General features: G+C 49.0%; 1 protein-coding gene across 1 annotated transcript in view; it reads right to left on the reverse strand.

The window, feature by feature from the left end:
• The window catches only part of GREM1 (gremlin 1, DAN family BMP antagonist), a 106,236-nt gene extending 94,309 nt beyond the window's left edge, over nt 1-11,927 (reverse strand). Inside the window, exon 1 of the mRNA XM_078661978.1 lies at nt 11,707-11,927. The gene's annotated coding sequence lies outside the window, so the exon portion shown is untranslated. The remainder of the gene's footprint in view (nt 1-11,706) is intronic.
• Between the last annotated feature and the right edge of the window lie 2,469 nt (nt 11,928-14,396).

A 14,396-nucleotide genomic window follows, 5' to 3' on the forward strand; every position in this document is an offset into this window, starting at 1 on the left:
GCAAGACTGCTTGGCCGGCACACTCGGGCAGGCCAAACCTTCATGCGCACTTTGCATGTTCTCCATGCCGGCTGCATTACAGCCTACGAGGGCAACATGCTCAGGCCCCTAGCCTCTGTCTGAGCACGGAACCACGACGCTCAGACCAATCACAAGGCTGCATTGCAGTCTGGTGATTGGTTTCAGGGAACCAATCATAATGCTGCATTCCAGCTTTGTGATTGGCTCAGGGGAGCCTCAACCTGGGTGCACCCTGTTTGGAAGACCGGCCAGGATAGAAGACGGCGGGATGACGGCAGAGAGGCGAGGGGGGTAATTTATTTTGTTCTTTTTTTACTCCCACTTCCTCCCCTACTCCCCCCACACCACCACCCCCGATTGGTGCCGGACGCTCCTGGAGGTCCAGGCCCTGCTTGGGGTCAGATCGGTGGCGCAGACTGCCATGCGTGAGACATGCCCCACGGGCATAGAGGTGAACACCTGAGTGCAGCCTGCCCGAATCCAGGGCCACTGGAATAATACAGCAGAGAAGGACCAAATTATGCGGCAGGTTTGACTAAAAAATGCAGGAAAAAAAGGCGAATTATCCAGCCTAATGCAGCACGTTTTGTCCTAGTGTTATCACATTATTTTAGCATTTTAACAGGTTAAAAATATCTAGGCAAAGATTTCACTTCATTAGTACCACAATGACACCAAATTCAGAAATAGGCAACAGAACGGTGACAAATATCAACCTTTACTGAAGGCCTTCCCCTGCACAGCAACGTATGTTTCCTGGTTTGTAGTAACTTTTGATCTGTTTGAGTTAGAAACATTTTATGGAGCAGATGATGAATTATGCGGCAAATGTGGTAAATTCATAATTATGAAATGAGCGCAGCTACAAAATTGCATAATTCCAGTTTCTCTGTCCAAAGTCCAGGCAGTGACGGTGGCACAGTGGTGCCAACCTGATGCGTGCCATTTGTGAAAAAATAAATTATTAGTCCTTAGCACAACCAGTCGTCCTGGTTCACAAACATAAGGGTTTTCATGAGCCCTGGCAAACACCAGCAGAAATTAAACACTGAAATGGCCATCCGCCCCATAGATCAAACACTTTCATCAAAAGGATTCTCAGGTGGCAATACCTGGAAGTGCGATAGACGTACACACAGTGGGAAGTAAGGATAGGGAACGAAGAGGCAGGAAGAGCCGGGGACCGTCAGGGTAAAGCGAAGCACTACAGAAGCTTTCCTGGTGCTACAGGAGTGGACTCCTCAGCAGGCTGGTCAGGTGTGCTGGAGATCAGGGCTGGACTGGGACCCAAAACTGGCCCTGGCAAAGTGCTCAGACGCACCCCCCCCCCCCCCGAGTTTGGGGGTGCGGCTGAACTGTTTGCAATGGCCATTTTCGTTACAGCGCCAACATTGCTATGCTGCAAAAACTGCCCTGTAACAAAATCGGCCCCCAGGGGCCCAAACCCGGCCCCCAACCCTGGTGGCTGGAGATGTCCTCAGCGGCCACTTACTTTGACTTTCAGTATCTGACAATTACTTACCAGTAATCTCCATTACCCCGTTTCCATAGTACCCCTTGTTGCAACCATTACTAGTGGAGGCGGGGTTGCCTCAACTCGTAGTAACCACAACACACCGCCCCACTCATGGGTCAGATAACTTCCTCGTACGTTCCTATCCTTAATTTCTCTACAGATTCAACTTGTCCCTACATTCACCTACAAATTCCCTTCTCTGTCCTGATAATTTCCCACTCTGGACACTCGTGGCATCCCTCCCTCTCTTTCCTCTTCTGTTTAATCTCTGGGTTTCACTCTGGACTCATCCCTGAGTGTCAGACTTCACGTCAATAAACTGGTCTGCACGTGCTCTGTTCTCTCACCCCTTTCACTTCCACTCCAAGATCCAGGCACGTGCTCAGTCAAGAATAGATTGAGGCAAAGCCAGCCAGTCGAGATCCCCCACCCCAGGGCTGTAAGTGGGCCGGGTCTCGCCGGTGCTGAGCACCGGCAGTTTTTCAAAGGAGGCCTCGAAACGGGTCTCTATCGGGCTTTGTTTTGTGCCCTGGCACAGGCCGTCCGTTTTTTTCCGGACTCCAGTGACAGCGGCACATCCATGTACGCTGCTCACACTGCTCACTTCTCACAAGTGGAGAACTTATGCCATGACGTCATGCCAGGTGAGGATTGTAGGGGAAGGGAAATCCTTTAAAGAGTCATTTTCTCTCTGGATTTCCCTTTTATTTTAGAAACTCTGGAGCAGCAACATTGTCGTGGTGTCACCAGGGCTTTAAGTGGAAGTGTTTTCAATATTATATACAAGCCATAGTTGCTGCTTATTTATCTTATGCAACTAACAACCATTGACAAAGCCAATGGTCCTGGCGTGTTGTATCACATATCTGGATACAATGACAGAAACAGCAAAATACAAGTCGGGCGGCACACTATGATAAGTACAGATTTTTAGCTTACATGTTTTCAAGCCACACCCTTAATTACTTTGGCCACGCCCTTTAAGAGACTCCCCAGTTGTTTCATCCCACTTAAACCCCTGCCCCACCCGATTCACCTCTCTCTCCATTGAAAGCTGCACGTTCTGTAATAAAAGGCGGGCTTAGGCCGACTCATCGGCCCCAAACTGGGCAGAAATGTATAAAACAAAGACAGAGCACCGCACAAACAAGTATATAACTGACTAACCCCAGTCAGAAATAGTACTGTAAAAAATCTGATCACAGCGGTGAAGATTATTTGCTGGATACAGTGGGCCTCATTTATAAAAAGTGACGCATCGCTGCGTGAAAACAGCGATGCATCACTTTTCACTGCGCCCTCCTTGCTACACCAATGATGCGTCATATTAACAGTATGACGCATCATTGCGCAAGGAGTTACAGATACATCAGTATTTCTGACGTATCTGTATGGCGCAAAAGTGACGCATTGCTGGAGTGTGTCAAAAAAGTGACGCAACTCCAGCAATGTGTCCTTTCACATGGGGCAAGCCCCATGTGAAAGGGCCTGGGTCAGCCTTAAGCCTGCTGTGAGGCAGGCGTAAGAAATTGACGCATTTGTGTCCTAGAAGTGGCGCAGTGAATTCTCATAGATTTCACTGCGTCACTTCTACGACCCTTTCTTGCGTCAATACGCCCCCCTTGCATACATTATACCTGGCGCAGGTATAATGTGGTGCAGGGGTTTACAAAGTGACGCGTCTACCTAGATGCGTCACTTAGTAAATATGGCGCAACAAGGCGCATTTTTTACGCCACTGGTGCGTCACAAAAAGTAACGCACCAGCGGCGTAAAAGTGACGCACGGCATCATAAATGAGGCCCAGGGTTCTTATGTTCTATGTATTAAATAACTATTTCTGACTGGGGTTAGTCAGTTTTATACTTGTTTGTGCTGTGATCTGTCTTTGTTTTGTATTGTTCATATATATGGAGGCTTCTGTATATAGGTATTAGCACTGTGGGTGGCACTGTGCATAGACATAGAGCACGCCGTGAAAAAACTGCAGCCAAGTTAACTTGTGTGCCAACACATCAGCAGAGGTGCTGGCCGTTGCTGTAAATCCACTGCCATCATTTGCTTGTAGATATGGGCAGAAATGTATATAAAAATCGCCGTATATATGTGTAACCCGTGAAATAAGCTAAGCTTGTATCTGTTTTTCTTCTCATCAAGCTCTGTTAACGGCGCTAGCACTGCTCGATCGTGCACCGGAATCTGCAAAAGCTCCACCCCAAGGCAGGTCATAAGTCCGCAGCGCCCAGAGGTCCCAGCTAGGCGCAGCTTTGTCCGCGAGATGTGACATCTCACAAAGAAGAGTTCGGTGGGAGATTTTTCCTGTATTTGTCTTTAACATAGAACTTTTATTTTGTTTACTATCCGGCAATGGGCATTCTCGGGCGAGGGTTTTCATGTTTTTTTTTCTTTTTGTAGATGGCGAAGTTTAAAAAAAGACACTTAAACATGTCGTCAAAGGTCATGTCCGTCACCTTCGCACGGGCCTCTCATCTATAAACGAAGACAGAGGTCAGACGTGCATTTACACTTTCAAACAGAAACTAATGTTTATGGTTCTTTACGGGTGGGTTTCTTCTTGTCGCTGCATTCATACATCATTTTTTGTGGCTTTTTTTGCAGTTTTATATAGCGCGAACTGAACGTGGAGGTATTGCAGCGCTCTACATGAGCATCAGTTACACTACACAAGGACACGTTATTTTTTTTTTTTTTAAGTTAGGGACAGAGTAAGTGATTTGCCCACAATCACAGGATAAAGAGCCGAGGCCAAGATTAGCACCGTTCAGGCCAGACCCACTTCTGTCCCCGTGACATTAGCAGTGGTCCCAAGAGCAGGGTCTGTACTGAGGGTCTCCCCAGGCCTCGGTGCAGTCTCCTCCATCTTGGGAGTCACTCGCTGGCCCTAAAGCTCGGCCTGGCATGCAGTAAACAATTCCTTGCAGGTGCAGTTATATAGTGCTTCGTGTCCCTGGCGAGGAAACAAGGCACCTTTGCGCACAGTTAGCACGCTATGACCTGGAAGTGATTTAGTGTAAGTGCCTGTGTGTGACATCTAATCTGTTTAATAGTATTTTATGGTCATATGTGAGGACGAAATTGTGCTCATACTGTGGGGCAGATTTATAAGAAAGAGACGCATCTGTGAAGATGCATCACTTTCCCTGCGCCACTTTGAGAAACCCTTGCGCCACTATGGATGCGCAGTATTTACAATTCGGCGCACCATGAGGCAAGGATTGACAGATGTGTCAGAAATTCTGACGCATTTGTTGATGCAAAAGTCACGCATTGTTGGAGTCATGTTGCAAGCATGACGCAACTCCTGCAATGCAGGGGGCGGCCTATCTTCATATCCTCATTGTGCTGCCTCACTCCTTATACCTGCTTCAAGCAGGTGTAAGAATTTGACGCAGTGGCGTCCGAGAAGTGGGGCAGGGAAATCTTGTAGATTTCACTGCGTCACTTCTACGAGATTTTTTTGCTTTGGCACGCCCACTCTGCATACATTATACCTGACGCAGGTATAATGTGACGCAGGGCTTTACAACGTGACGCATCTCCTTAGATGCGGCACGTTGTAAATGGGCCGCATTTTCACGCTGCTGCTGCGTCCCAAAAAGGGACACAACTGCTGTGCAAAAACGACACAAGGGGCTTGTAAATCTGCCCCTGTGCGTTTGTCGCGCTGCACAGCATGTAGTGAAGGATAATTAGTGAGAGATGCTTGTGCCTAGGAGGGCCCGGGTGTTCTCGCGGCGCTGTGCAATTGTGCACTGCTCGTACAGTTCTGTTGCAGATTTGCAGCTGTGTTTATGCACGGAGTAGTGCACAGGAGAGTGAGAGGCAGCAGCTAGAAAGGTGACTTTCCCCCGGGGTGCCTTTTGCACAGAGGGTGAGGCCTTAAAGTGGCCGTGCAGTGGAAAGACATAAACTCCGGTGGAACCCTTAACCACCATGCTGTGCGGGCACACGCATCCAAAGCAGAGCAGAGTGACTCCAAGCATTGTGGGCCTCATTTATGAAAAGTGTTGCATCGCTGCGTGAAAACAGCGATGCAACACTTTTCAGTGTGCCCTCCTTGCGACACTCTGGATGCACCGTATTTACTGTACGGCACTCTATTTTGCAAGGATTTACAGATACGTCAGTATTCGTGACGTATCTGTGGGCGCAAAAGTGGTGCATTGCTGGGGTGTGTCTGAAAACAGACACAACTCCAGCAATGTGTACTTTCACATGGGACAAGCCCCATGTGAAAGGCCCCTCGTCACTCCTTATGCCTGCTGTGAGGCAGGCTTAAGGATTTTACGCACATGGCGTCCTAGAAGTGGTACACTGGAATCCCATAGTTTTCACTGCAACACTTCTATGAGCCTTTTCTGCGCCAGAAAGCTCACCCTGCATACATTATACCTCTTGCAGGAATGCGTCTCACATTCACAGAAAAGTACCTGTTGCAGGTATAATGTAGCTCAGGGGCTTACAAAGTGACACATCTGCTTAGATGAATCACTTTGTAAATATGGTGCAGCTTGGTGCATATTTTACGCTGCCACAGCGTTACAAAAAGTGATGCAACTGCAGCGTAACAGGGTCATAAATAAGGCCCAGAAGGTCTCATTTATGAGTCCCCTTGCACCACCAAGACATCACTTTTTGGGACGCTCTGGTGGCGCAGGAACATTCTCCATGGGCCTTATTTATGAAAAGAAACGCATCGCTGCATGAAAACAGCGATGCGTCACTTCTCATTGCGCCCTCCTTGCGACATGCTGTAGGCGACATATTTACGGTATGACGTATTATTGCACAAGGAGTTACAGATACGTCAGTATTTCTGAAGTATCTGTAGGCGCAAAAGTGACGCATTGCTGGAGTGTGTCACGAAAGTGACGCAACTCTAGCAATGCATCCTTTCACATGGGGCAAGCCCCAGTGAAAGTGTCTGCGTCAGTCTTACGCCTACTGTGAGGCAGGTGTAAGATATTGACGCATTTGTGTCCTAAAAGTGGCGCAGTGAAATCACATAGATTTCACAGCGTCACTTCTACGACCCTTTCTTGCGTCAATACGCCCCCTTACATACATTATACCTGGCGCAGGTATAATGTAGCGCAGGGGTTTACAAAGTGACGCATCTACCTAGATGCGTCACTTTGTAAATATGGTGCAAGAAGGCGCATTTTTTACACCACTGTTGCGTCACAAAAAGTGACGCACCGCCGGTTCAAAAGTGACGCAAGGGCTCATAAATAAGGCCCCATATTTGCCAGGTAGCACTAATCCACTTTTTTGGGCTTAACGCTGCCAGGTAAATATTGTTCCCTTTAGTGCAGTTTTATGTGTTAAAGGGGCGTGCAATGGGTGTTTCTGGGGCGTTCCCAGCATCATCCATGGCTTTTTGACAGTGCCCCACCCAGATTTACGAGAAATCGTAACTCTGAGACCGCGCCAAAAACGTATGCCTCGGCATAAGAGAGGGCCAGTCCTCTGCTTCCCAGGCCCTTGCGGAGCTACATTGGCTCCCAGTCTTGCAGAGGATTCATTTTAAATCCCTTCGTGTTGTGTTTAAGGCACTGCATGGTCTGAGGCCCCTACCGCTGCAGAACAAATTCAGCTGGTATGCTCCCACTCGACGTCTTCGGTCATCCTCAGCTAACTGGGTGAAGGTACCCTGGGTCAGAAGAGTTAGACTGGGGGGCGAGCCTTCAGTGTCCTGCTGCAAGGTTTTGGAACAGCTTACCCACGGAGTCGCGACAGATGAAAGATCTACTGCTGTTTAGAAGGAAAATCAAGACCGCTCTACCCTAGAGCGTAATGTTAATTTCCCCCTTGTCACAGGCCCTCCGTCTCGCAGCGCGAGGATACCCGCTGGGTTACAGGGCGCTTTATAAGCATTGGTTACATCACATTACAACAAGGAGAAATATCTTTATTTCTGTTTTTCCTCATTCTTTGTGTGCTGCAGAATCAGTCAAAAGCCTATTGTGATTGTTTTTGTGCAGGAAGGGTTCCCTTACAGCATAAAAATTACCATCCGCGCAACACCTGGCGCGCTGCAGCCCATTGTGCGCCAGCGCAAGGGAAAAGGACAAGAATCTGTTAGATACAGCGCATTCCGGCCCTTTTCTTTTGCCGTAGGGCAGCGCAGCAAGGCCTGAGGCGGTGGCACTGCCCTACAGCCAAACCTCATAAATGAGGCCCTAAATATCCCATTGCTCGCGTCTCCCTAGCACATGAGGTAGAATTCATACCGTGCAAGCCAATCAGCTTTCTCAGAAAGCGGGCATTAACTCACAGTAAAGGCCTCCCATCTGCCACTCGGAATCTCACGAAGATCCACCGACCCGTCAGAACGGGTCTGCACAGATTAACTCGTCACATAATCGACAATATTTAGCAGAATACTAAAGAGATAATCTCATAGCAATATCGATTATTTACGGTGCCTAGAAATTGCAGAAGAGCAGCAGAAAGTACTATATAGAAAACGAGCTATTTCGCTTTTTTAAAGGTAATACTCAGAAGGAGTTTTCTAAACCTTTCCTAAACCCAGAAAGCATTTTCTACTGGCATTTGTGAATATTATAGGGGTAGGGGCGTCGAGATAAGTGATCTAGGCGCTATTTCTGCTCCATTGCCTTCAATATGGGAAGCATACCTTGGGTAGGAGGCAATTATCTCATGATAAGGCCCCCTAGGGCGTTCAATAAACGCATGTTTTGCTCCGGGCGGATTATTTTTCAGTTTGTATCTTTCTTGGGGGTCTCGAGGTAATAATAGTCACTGAAGACACACACGGGGAAGGCAATCATTTTGTGATAACATTGGCAAAGGTTTTAGTTAATTTCCCTTACACAAGCAAACCCCCCTGACATCCTCGCCCTGCAACCAATCACCGAAGCCATACCGGTCGCAGTCCTGCCAGCTGACCTGCTGAAAAGCACTTTTCTCTCTTCACACCGACATACATTTCAGAACCATTCAAATAAAGGCACCCAAATGTATGACACCGTCGTGCGAAACATATCACATAGGAGGTATACGTCTGGCTGGCAATGCGGTATAGAAAACAGTCAGTACAGGGACAACTGACCACCCCTTGAACACAAAAGGGCAACTTTATCACACCCATCCGTGCACCTGAATGACTGAATATTTATTTTCACGATTAATTAAAAAACATTGCAATTGGGTAAAAAGAAAACCAACCGATATGTTAGTTACATCGAGAAGTAAAGAAACAGAAACAAGTGACACACTACACATGTTTAAAATAACCAAACTCGTCTTACTTTCACACCACCCAGCAGACACTGTTACTGTGTCAGGCACTTAACAAGCCTCGAGCCACAACACACAACCAACAACATCTGGTCGAGGGAAGTCCCCGACGCCATAAAAAGGGCGCCTAGAATGAGAAAGTTGCCACACTATGTGTGAAAGGCGCTATACAAAGGCTGATTGACAGAGCACAGGCTGCTTTGTTCTGCACCTGATATTTTCCTACGGGCATCTCATGTTTTAAGGTATGACATCTGCTTCAGGGAGATGTAAGAACTCGCATGTACAGTGTGTCTGCGAAAGAGAGAGAGCGCCTAGTGCTTCCCACAAGCCTCAGCCGACAGATAAGTTGTTCACATACGCTGCGAAAGATCCAGGTGGTTGGTGTCTGGGTGCAGCTGCACAAAACATCCAGTGCACGCACTGGTGAGGAGTGGTGCCTCCCCTTGCACACTCATGATTGTGCATAAACACTACCTTACTCCACAGGCTCCCCGCACTGTTGTGAACCGCAGGAGGCTCAGGCACTAACCCGCATCCTACACAGGTGCACTTGGATGTCGATATGAGAGTCTGTGGGAGACATGGAATCTCCAGACCTGTACGGTAATCCCAGCTCCGACACTCACTTGTGTGATTCTAGGAACATCTGCCCTGAAACTAGGAATAGAAGTAATATAACATAATATAATATATCTATGCTGCGCTGCCCAGTACACGGCCCCGCTCTCAGGGCCCATCACAACCTGTTCTCTGTAATCTGGTCTCAACTCGACTCCACGCACGATGGCCTTCAAACTGAAGCACCTCATGCTACAATGAAAATTGTCTCCAGAAAGCGCTGCGCTGCTCACTGGAATCAGATCCGTGCTATTCAGGAGAGTTGGCTTTTGATCCAGTGAACGGCCTAGTCCGTGGCACCTTGGATCAGTCGTTGATGTCTCCAATCACAGGTGCATCTTTCCACCCGGGTTTGTACCGCTCCAACCCATGACGTGCTCCAGGGTGTGGGTCCGCCCTGGCACACCTCACTCCTCCGGTTCTTTGTAACTTTTGCATTGGTACCGGCTCAAATTAAGCACCGACTGCTGGCGTCTCCCGATGCCCTCTGCCAGCGAGGCATGTAGGCATTGAACCAAAGACATTCCCCGTGGTACATTCGGCTGCCACATAGACTCTTTCTTGCAGTAAAGCGAGATGGGAAAGTTAATTTCTGTGCCACCATGTTTACCCTCGGGTCGGCTAATCTACTATTCTATCTCAAATCCTGAAATATTCTGGGGAAGGTGAAACATGACATATATATTCTAGATTAATGTATACATTATGTAAGTTAGCATCTCAGAGCAGTCTGAGCGGCTGCGACCCCAGGCGCATTTGAAAGCAAACAACCCTGAATAGCAGGCTTGCCTCTCCTGATCTCTGCAACCAGAAGAAAGCCCACTGAGCTAGTACCCAACCTGTATAGAGGCCAGGCGGGGATGTATAGCATCGAATAATGCCATCAGATCAAGTAGTGCCAGGGTGCCCTCTGCCGTATGAATAGGATAATGTTGGGTATTTGTACAGCGCTGCTTTATTTGGTGCCTAGAGCAAAATGACACGTTGCCATGTGCGTGCTCCCTTTCAGCTAGCTCTGGCACCTTTTGTGAAGCTGTTACAACCCAGGGTGCTCACGAGGAATACAGTAGCGGGGTCGTAAAACAGCTGCCTGCAGTGCCCTTCGTGTAGCACTGAACACCTTAGATCGCCTCTAAGCGCTTAGTTGAAGTTACTCATCCAATGCTTTTCCATGTCCGCAGTTTCCGTCCCTGCCCTGCTGATGGAGAAATCCAGCCCGTGTTTAGCCAACCGAGTTATGCGTTGGTGTAAACCCGGCAGCGCCCCAGCTGCCTCTAGGCGCCAGACGTCAAACCACAAGACGCTGCCACTATCCCATGGATGATTTCTCGCACGTCATCTTCCAGTTGGCCATGTATTAGTGAATAACGGCGTGCAGCTGCGCAATGCAGGAGTGCATCTACCTCCATTCATTCATTCATCCAATCCACTGTCCATGTTTCCAGATACCTCTCTTTTCACCTTCCGACATATCTATCCATGAGATCCCATTCATCCACCCACCCTTCCACCCTTCCATCATAAATCTATCCAGAATCCTGCTTCCGTCCCTGCACCATTGGTGCTCCCGTCCATTCATCATCCATCCATTCACCCATCCATCTGTGCGCGCGTCCAGCCCTCATCCATCCATTTAACATCCATCATAAATCAAGCAAGAATCCTTCTTGGGGCCGTCCGTCCATCAATCCTTGGGTGCGCCCGTCCTTCCATCATCCATCCATTTAACATCCATCTGTGCCCCTGTCCATCCACCCGCACAACCAGGCATTCATCCACCCATCCTTCCATCCATCATAAATCAATCCAAAATCCTTCTTGCGTCCGTCTATCCGTCTGTCCATCCATCCACCCACCCATCCATATGTGCTCCTGTCTACTCATCATCCATCTGGCCAACATGCGTCTGTGCGTCCGTCTGTACACCCATCCAACCATGAATTCATACAGCGACCTAGCCATCCACACATCTACTTATCATTGATCCATCTAACCATCCATCCATCCATCTAACCATGCACTCATACACCTACCTAGACGTCCACAAATCAACCTATCTATCTATCTATCTATCTATCTATCTATCTATCTATCTATCTATCTATCTATCTATCTATCTATCTATCTATCTATCTATCTACCTATCTACCTATCTATCTATCTATCTATCTGTCTGTCTGTCTGTCTGTCTGTCTGTCTGTCTGTCCCTCCACTCATCAGTTTATCTATGCATCCATCCCCTCCACCCACCAATCCAGACTCACCTGCTGAGTGTGTACAGCAGTGTTTCCTGTCTTCTATGCGCTATCCTTAGGGCCGCCTTTAGCTGTTCCTAGCTCCACTGACAGTTGTATATGAAGGGACGCAGGTAGGTACTATGGCTCGGATGTAGCGGGTTAGAGGGTTCGGATCAGCAGAGCCCAGGAGCGTGGGTTCGGGGTGCCACTGTCAGCCAGGCAGAGTCCAGGACCGGGAGTGTGGGTTCAGGGTGCCCTCCCGGGAGTCTGGGTTCAGGGTGTCAGCAGAGCTCAGGGCCAGGAGTCTGGGTTCAGGGTGTCGGCAGAGCTCAGGGCCAGGAGTCTGGGTTCAGGGTGTCAGCCCAGCAGAGCCCTGGAGTGTGGTGGCTCGAGGTGTCAGCCCAGCGCCTGGGTTGCTAGCCAGCTCCACGCGCGCACAGCCTGGGGCGTCCCGGGGTCCGGTGCCAGTGGGGCAGCGCCGGGCTGTCTGGACATTTAAATGCCTGCCAGCTGAGAGCGCTGCCCGCGGCTCCGCTCACCATTGGCCCAGAGGCTCCCAGCACGAAATGACCGTCTGAGCCCTATCCGCCCCTTTAACACTTCCTGCAGCCTCCCGCGGGGAGGGAGGGGCGGGGCTGAGGGGCAGGAGGGGGCTCAGGGGTAAGTGGAGGGAAGCGGCCCACGGGAGAGACGGGGAAGAACTGAGAGAGGAGCAGAGAGAGAAGAGATAAAGGAGGAGAGAAGGGGGAGAGACGGCAGGGAGGAGAAGAGAAGGACAGAGGGGAGAGCGAGGGCGCAAGTGAGAGGATGTGAGAGGGTAAAGGAATAAGAGGGGGAGAGAAAGAAGGGACACAGAGAGGGAGAGAGAGAGGTAGAGGGTAAGTGGGAGGATGTGAGAGGGTAAATGAGTAAGATGGGGAGAGAAAGAAGGGAAAAGGAGAGGGAGAGAGGTAGAGGCAGAGGGTAAGTGGGAGGATGTGAGAGGGTGAAGCAATAAGAGGGAGAGAGAGAACGGACAAAAAGGGTGAGAGAGAGGGGGGCTAAAAAAGAGGGGAGAGGCACAAAGGGGGCTGGAAAAGGGTAAGAGGGGAGCAGGGCGAACGGGCTGGGGAGGGAGACGGCTTAGAAGGGGGTAAAGGACAGTGAGAGAGGGACAGGGAGTGTGAAGGGAGGACAGGTAAAGTGAGAGAGAGGGGAGAAGGACAGGGGGAGAGGAAGAGTGAAGATTTTGGAGGTGAAGTGAGAGGGAGGAAGATGGACGGGGAGCGAGGGACAAAGGGATGGAAGGTAAAGTGTGAGAGGGAAGAAGGACGCGGTGCAAGGGTCAGGGAAAGGGATGGGATGAGGTAAAGTGAGAGAGGGGTGAAGGACAGGGAGAGAGGGATAGAGAGAGAGTGAAGGGATGGAAAGTAAAGTGAAAAGAGAGAAGAGAAGGACAGGAAGTTAGGGTGAGGGAGAGTGAAGGGATAAGAGGTAAAGTGAGAGAGAGGAGAGAAGGACCATGAGCGAGGGTCAGGAAGAGTGAAGGGGTGGGAGGTAAAGTGAGAGAGAGGGGAGAAGGGCAAGGAGTGAGGGTCAGGGATAGTGAAGGGATGAGAGGTAAAGTGTGAAAAATAGAAAGCTAGGAAGAGGGGAGAAGGATGGGGAGTGGGGGTAGGGAGAATGAAGGGATGGAAAGTAAAATGAGAGAGAGAAAAGAAGGACAGGGAGTGAGGGACAGGGAGAGTGAAGGGATGGGTGATAAAGTGAGAGAGAGGCGTGAAGGACAGGGAGCGAGGGACAGGGAGAGTGAAGGGATGGGAGGTAAAGTGAGAGAGAAAGGGGGAAGCAATGGCTGTGAGGGTCAGTGAGAGTGAATGGATGGGAGGGAAAGCAAGAGAGATGGGAGAAAGACAGGGAGTGATGATCAGAGAGAGTGAAGGGATGGGTGTTAAAGTGAGAGAGTGGCGTGAAGGACAGGGAGCCTAAAGGGATGGGAAGTAAAGTGAGAGACAACAAGTGAGATAGTGAAAACTTGGAGGAGGGGAGGACACAAGGGGCAGAGAGAGGGCCAGATTCACAAAGGTACACTGTGTCCTGAAGTCTGAGTTTAAACCTGAAGTCTAAGGGCCCAAGTCACAAAGGTAAACTGAGACTAAGGGGCAAAGGATAGGACAAGTGGAAGAGACTAGAGAATGGGGAATAGAAACAAAGTGAAGAAGAAGAAGAAGAACAGAAAAGATGGTAAGAGGACAAGAAGGGGAGGGAAGGGAGAGATAAGGAAAGGTGAGGGAAAGATAGAGAAGGAAGAGTGAAAGCATATAGAAGCCTAGGGAGAGAAGGGGTAAACAAAAGAATTAAGAAAGGGTCACGCCCCCTAAATGTGGAACGACCTACCACTACACACCCTGGCCTATACCTCACTTCTCAAGTTCCGCCAGAAGCTGAAGGCCTATCTCTTCAAATTAAGAGTGTTGCTAGACCCTAATCTGCTCAGAGTGAGGATGCCCTCCCGGGTGATATTGTGTTCTGCAAATGCACATAGCATAACATGACAACATAGCATAGCATAACATAACAGCATAACATAACATAACATAACATAACATAGCATATCATAACATAACATAGGATAACATAGCATAACATAGCATAACATAACATAACTTAGCATAACATGGCATAACATAACATAGCATAACATAACATAGCATAACCTAACATAACATAACATAACA

This window comes from Lissotriton helveticus, chromosome 9 (genome assembly GCF_964261635.1).
Source record: "Lissotriton helveticus chromosome 9, aLisHel1.1, whole genome shotgun sequence".
NCBI classification, from domain to species: Eukaryota; Metazoa; Chordata; class Amphibia; order Caudata; family Salamandridae; genus Lissotriton; species Lissotriton helveticus.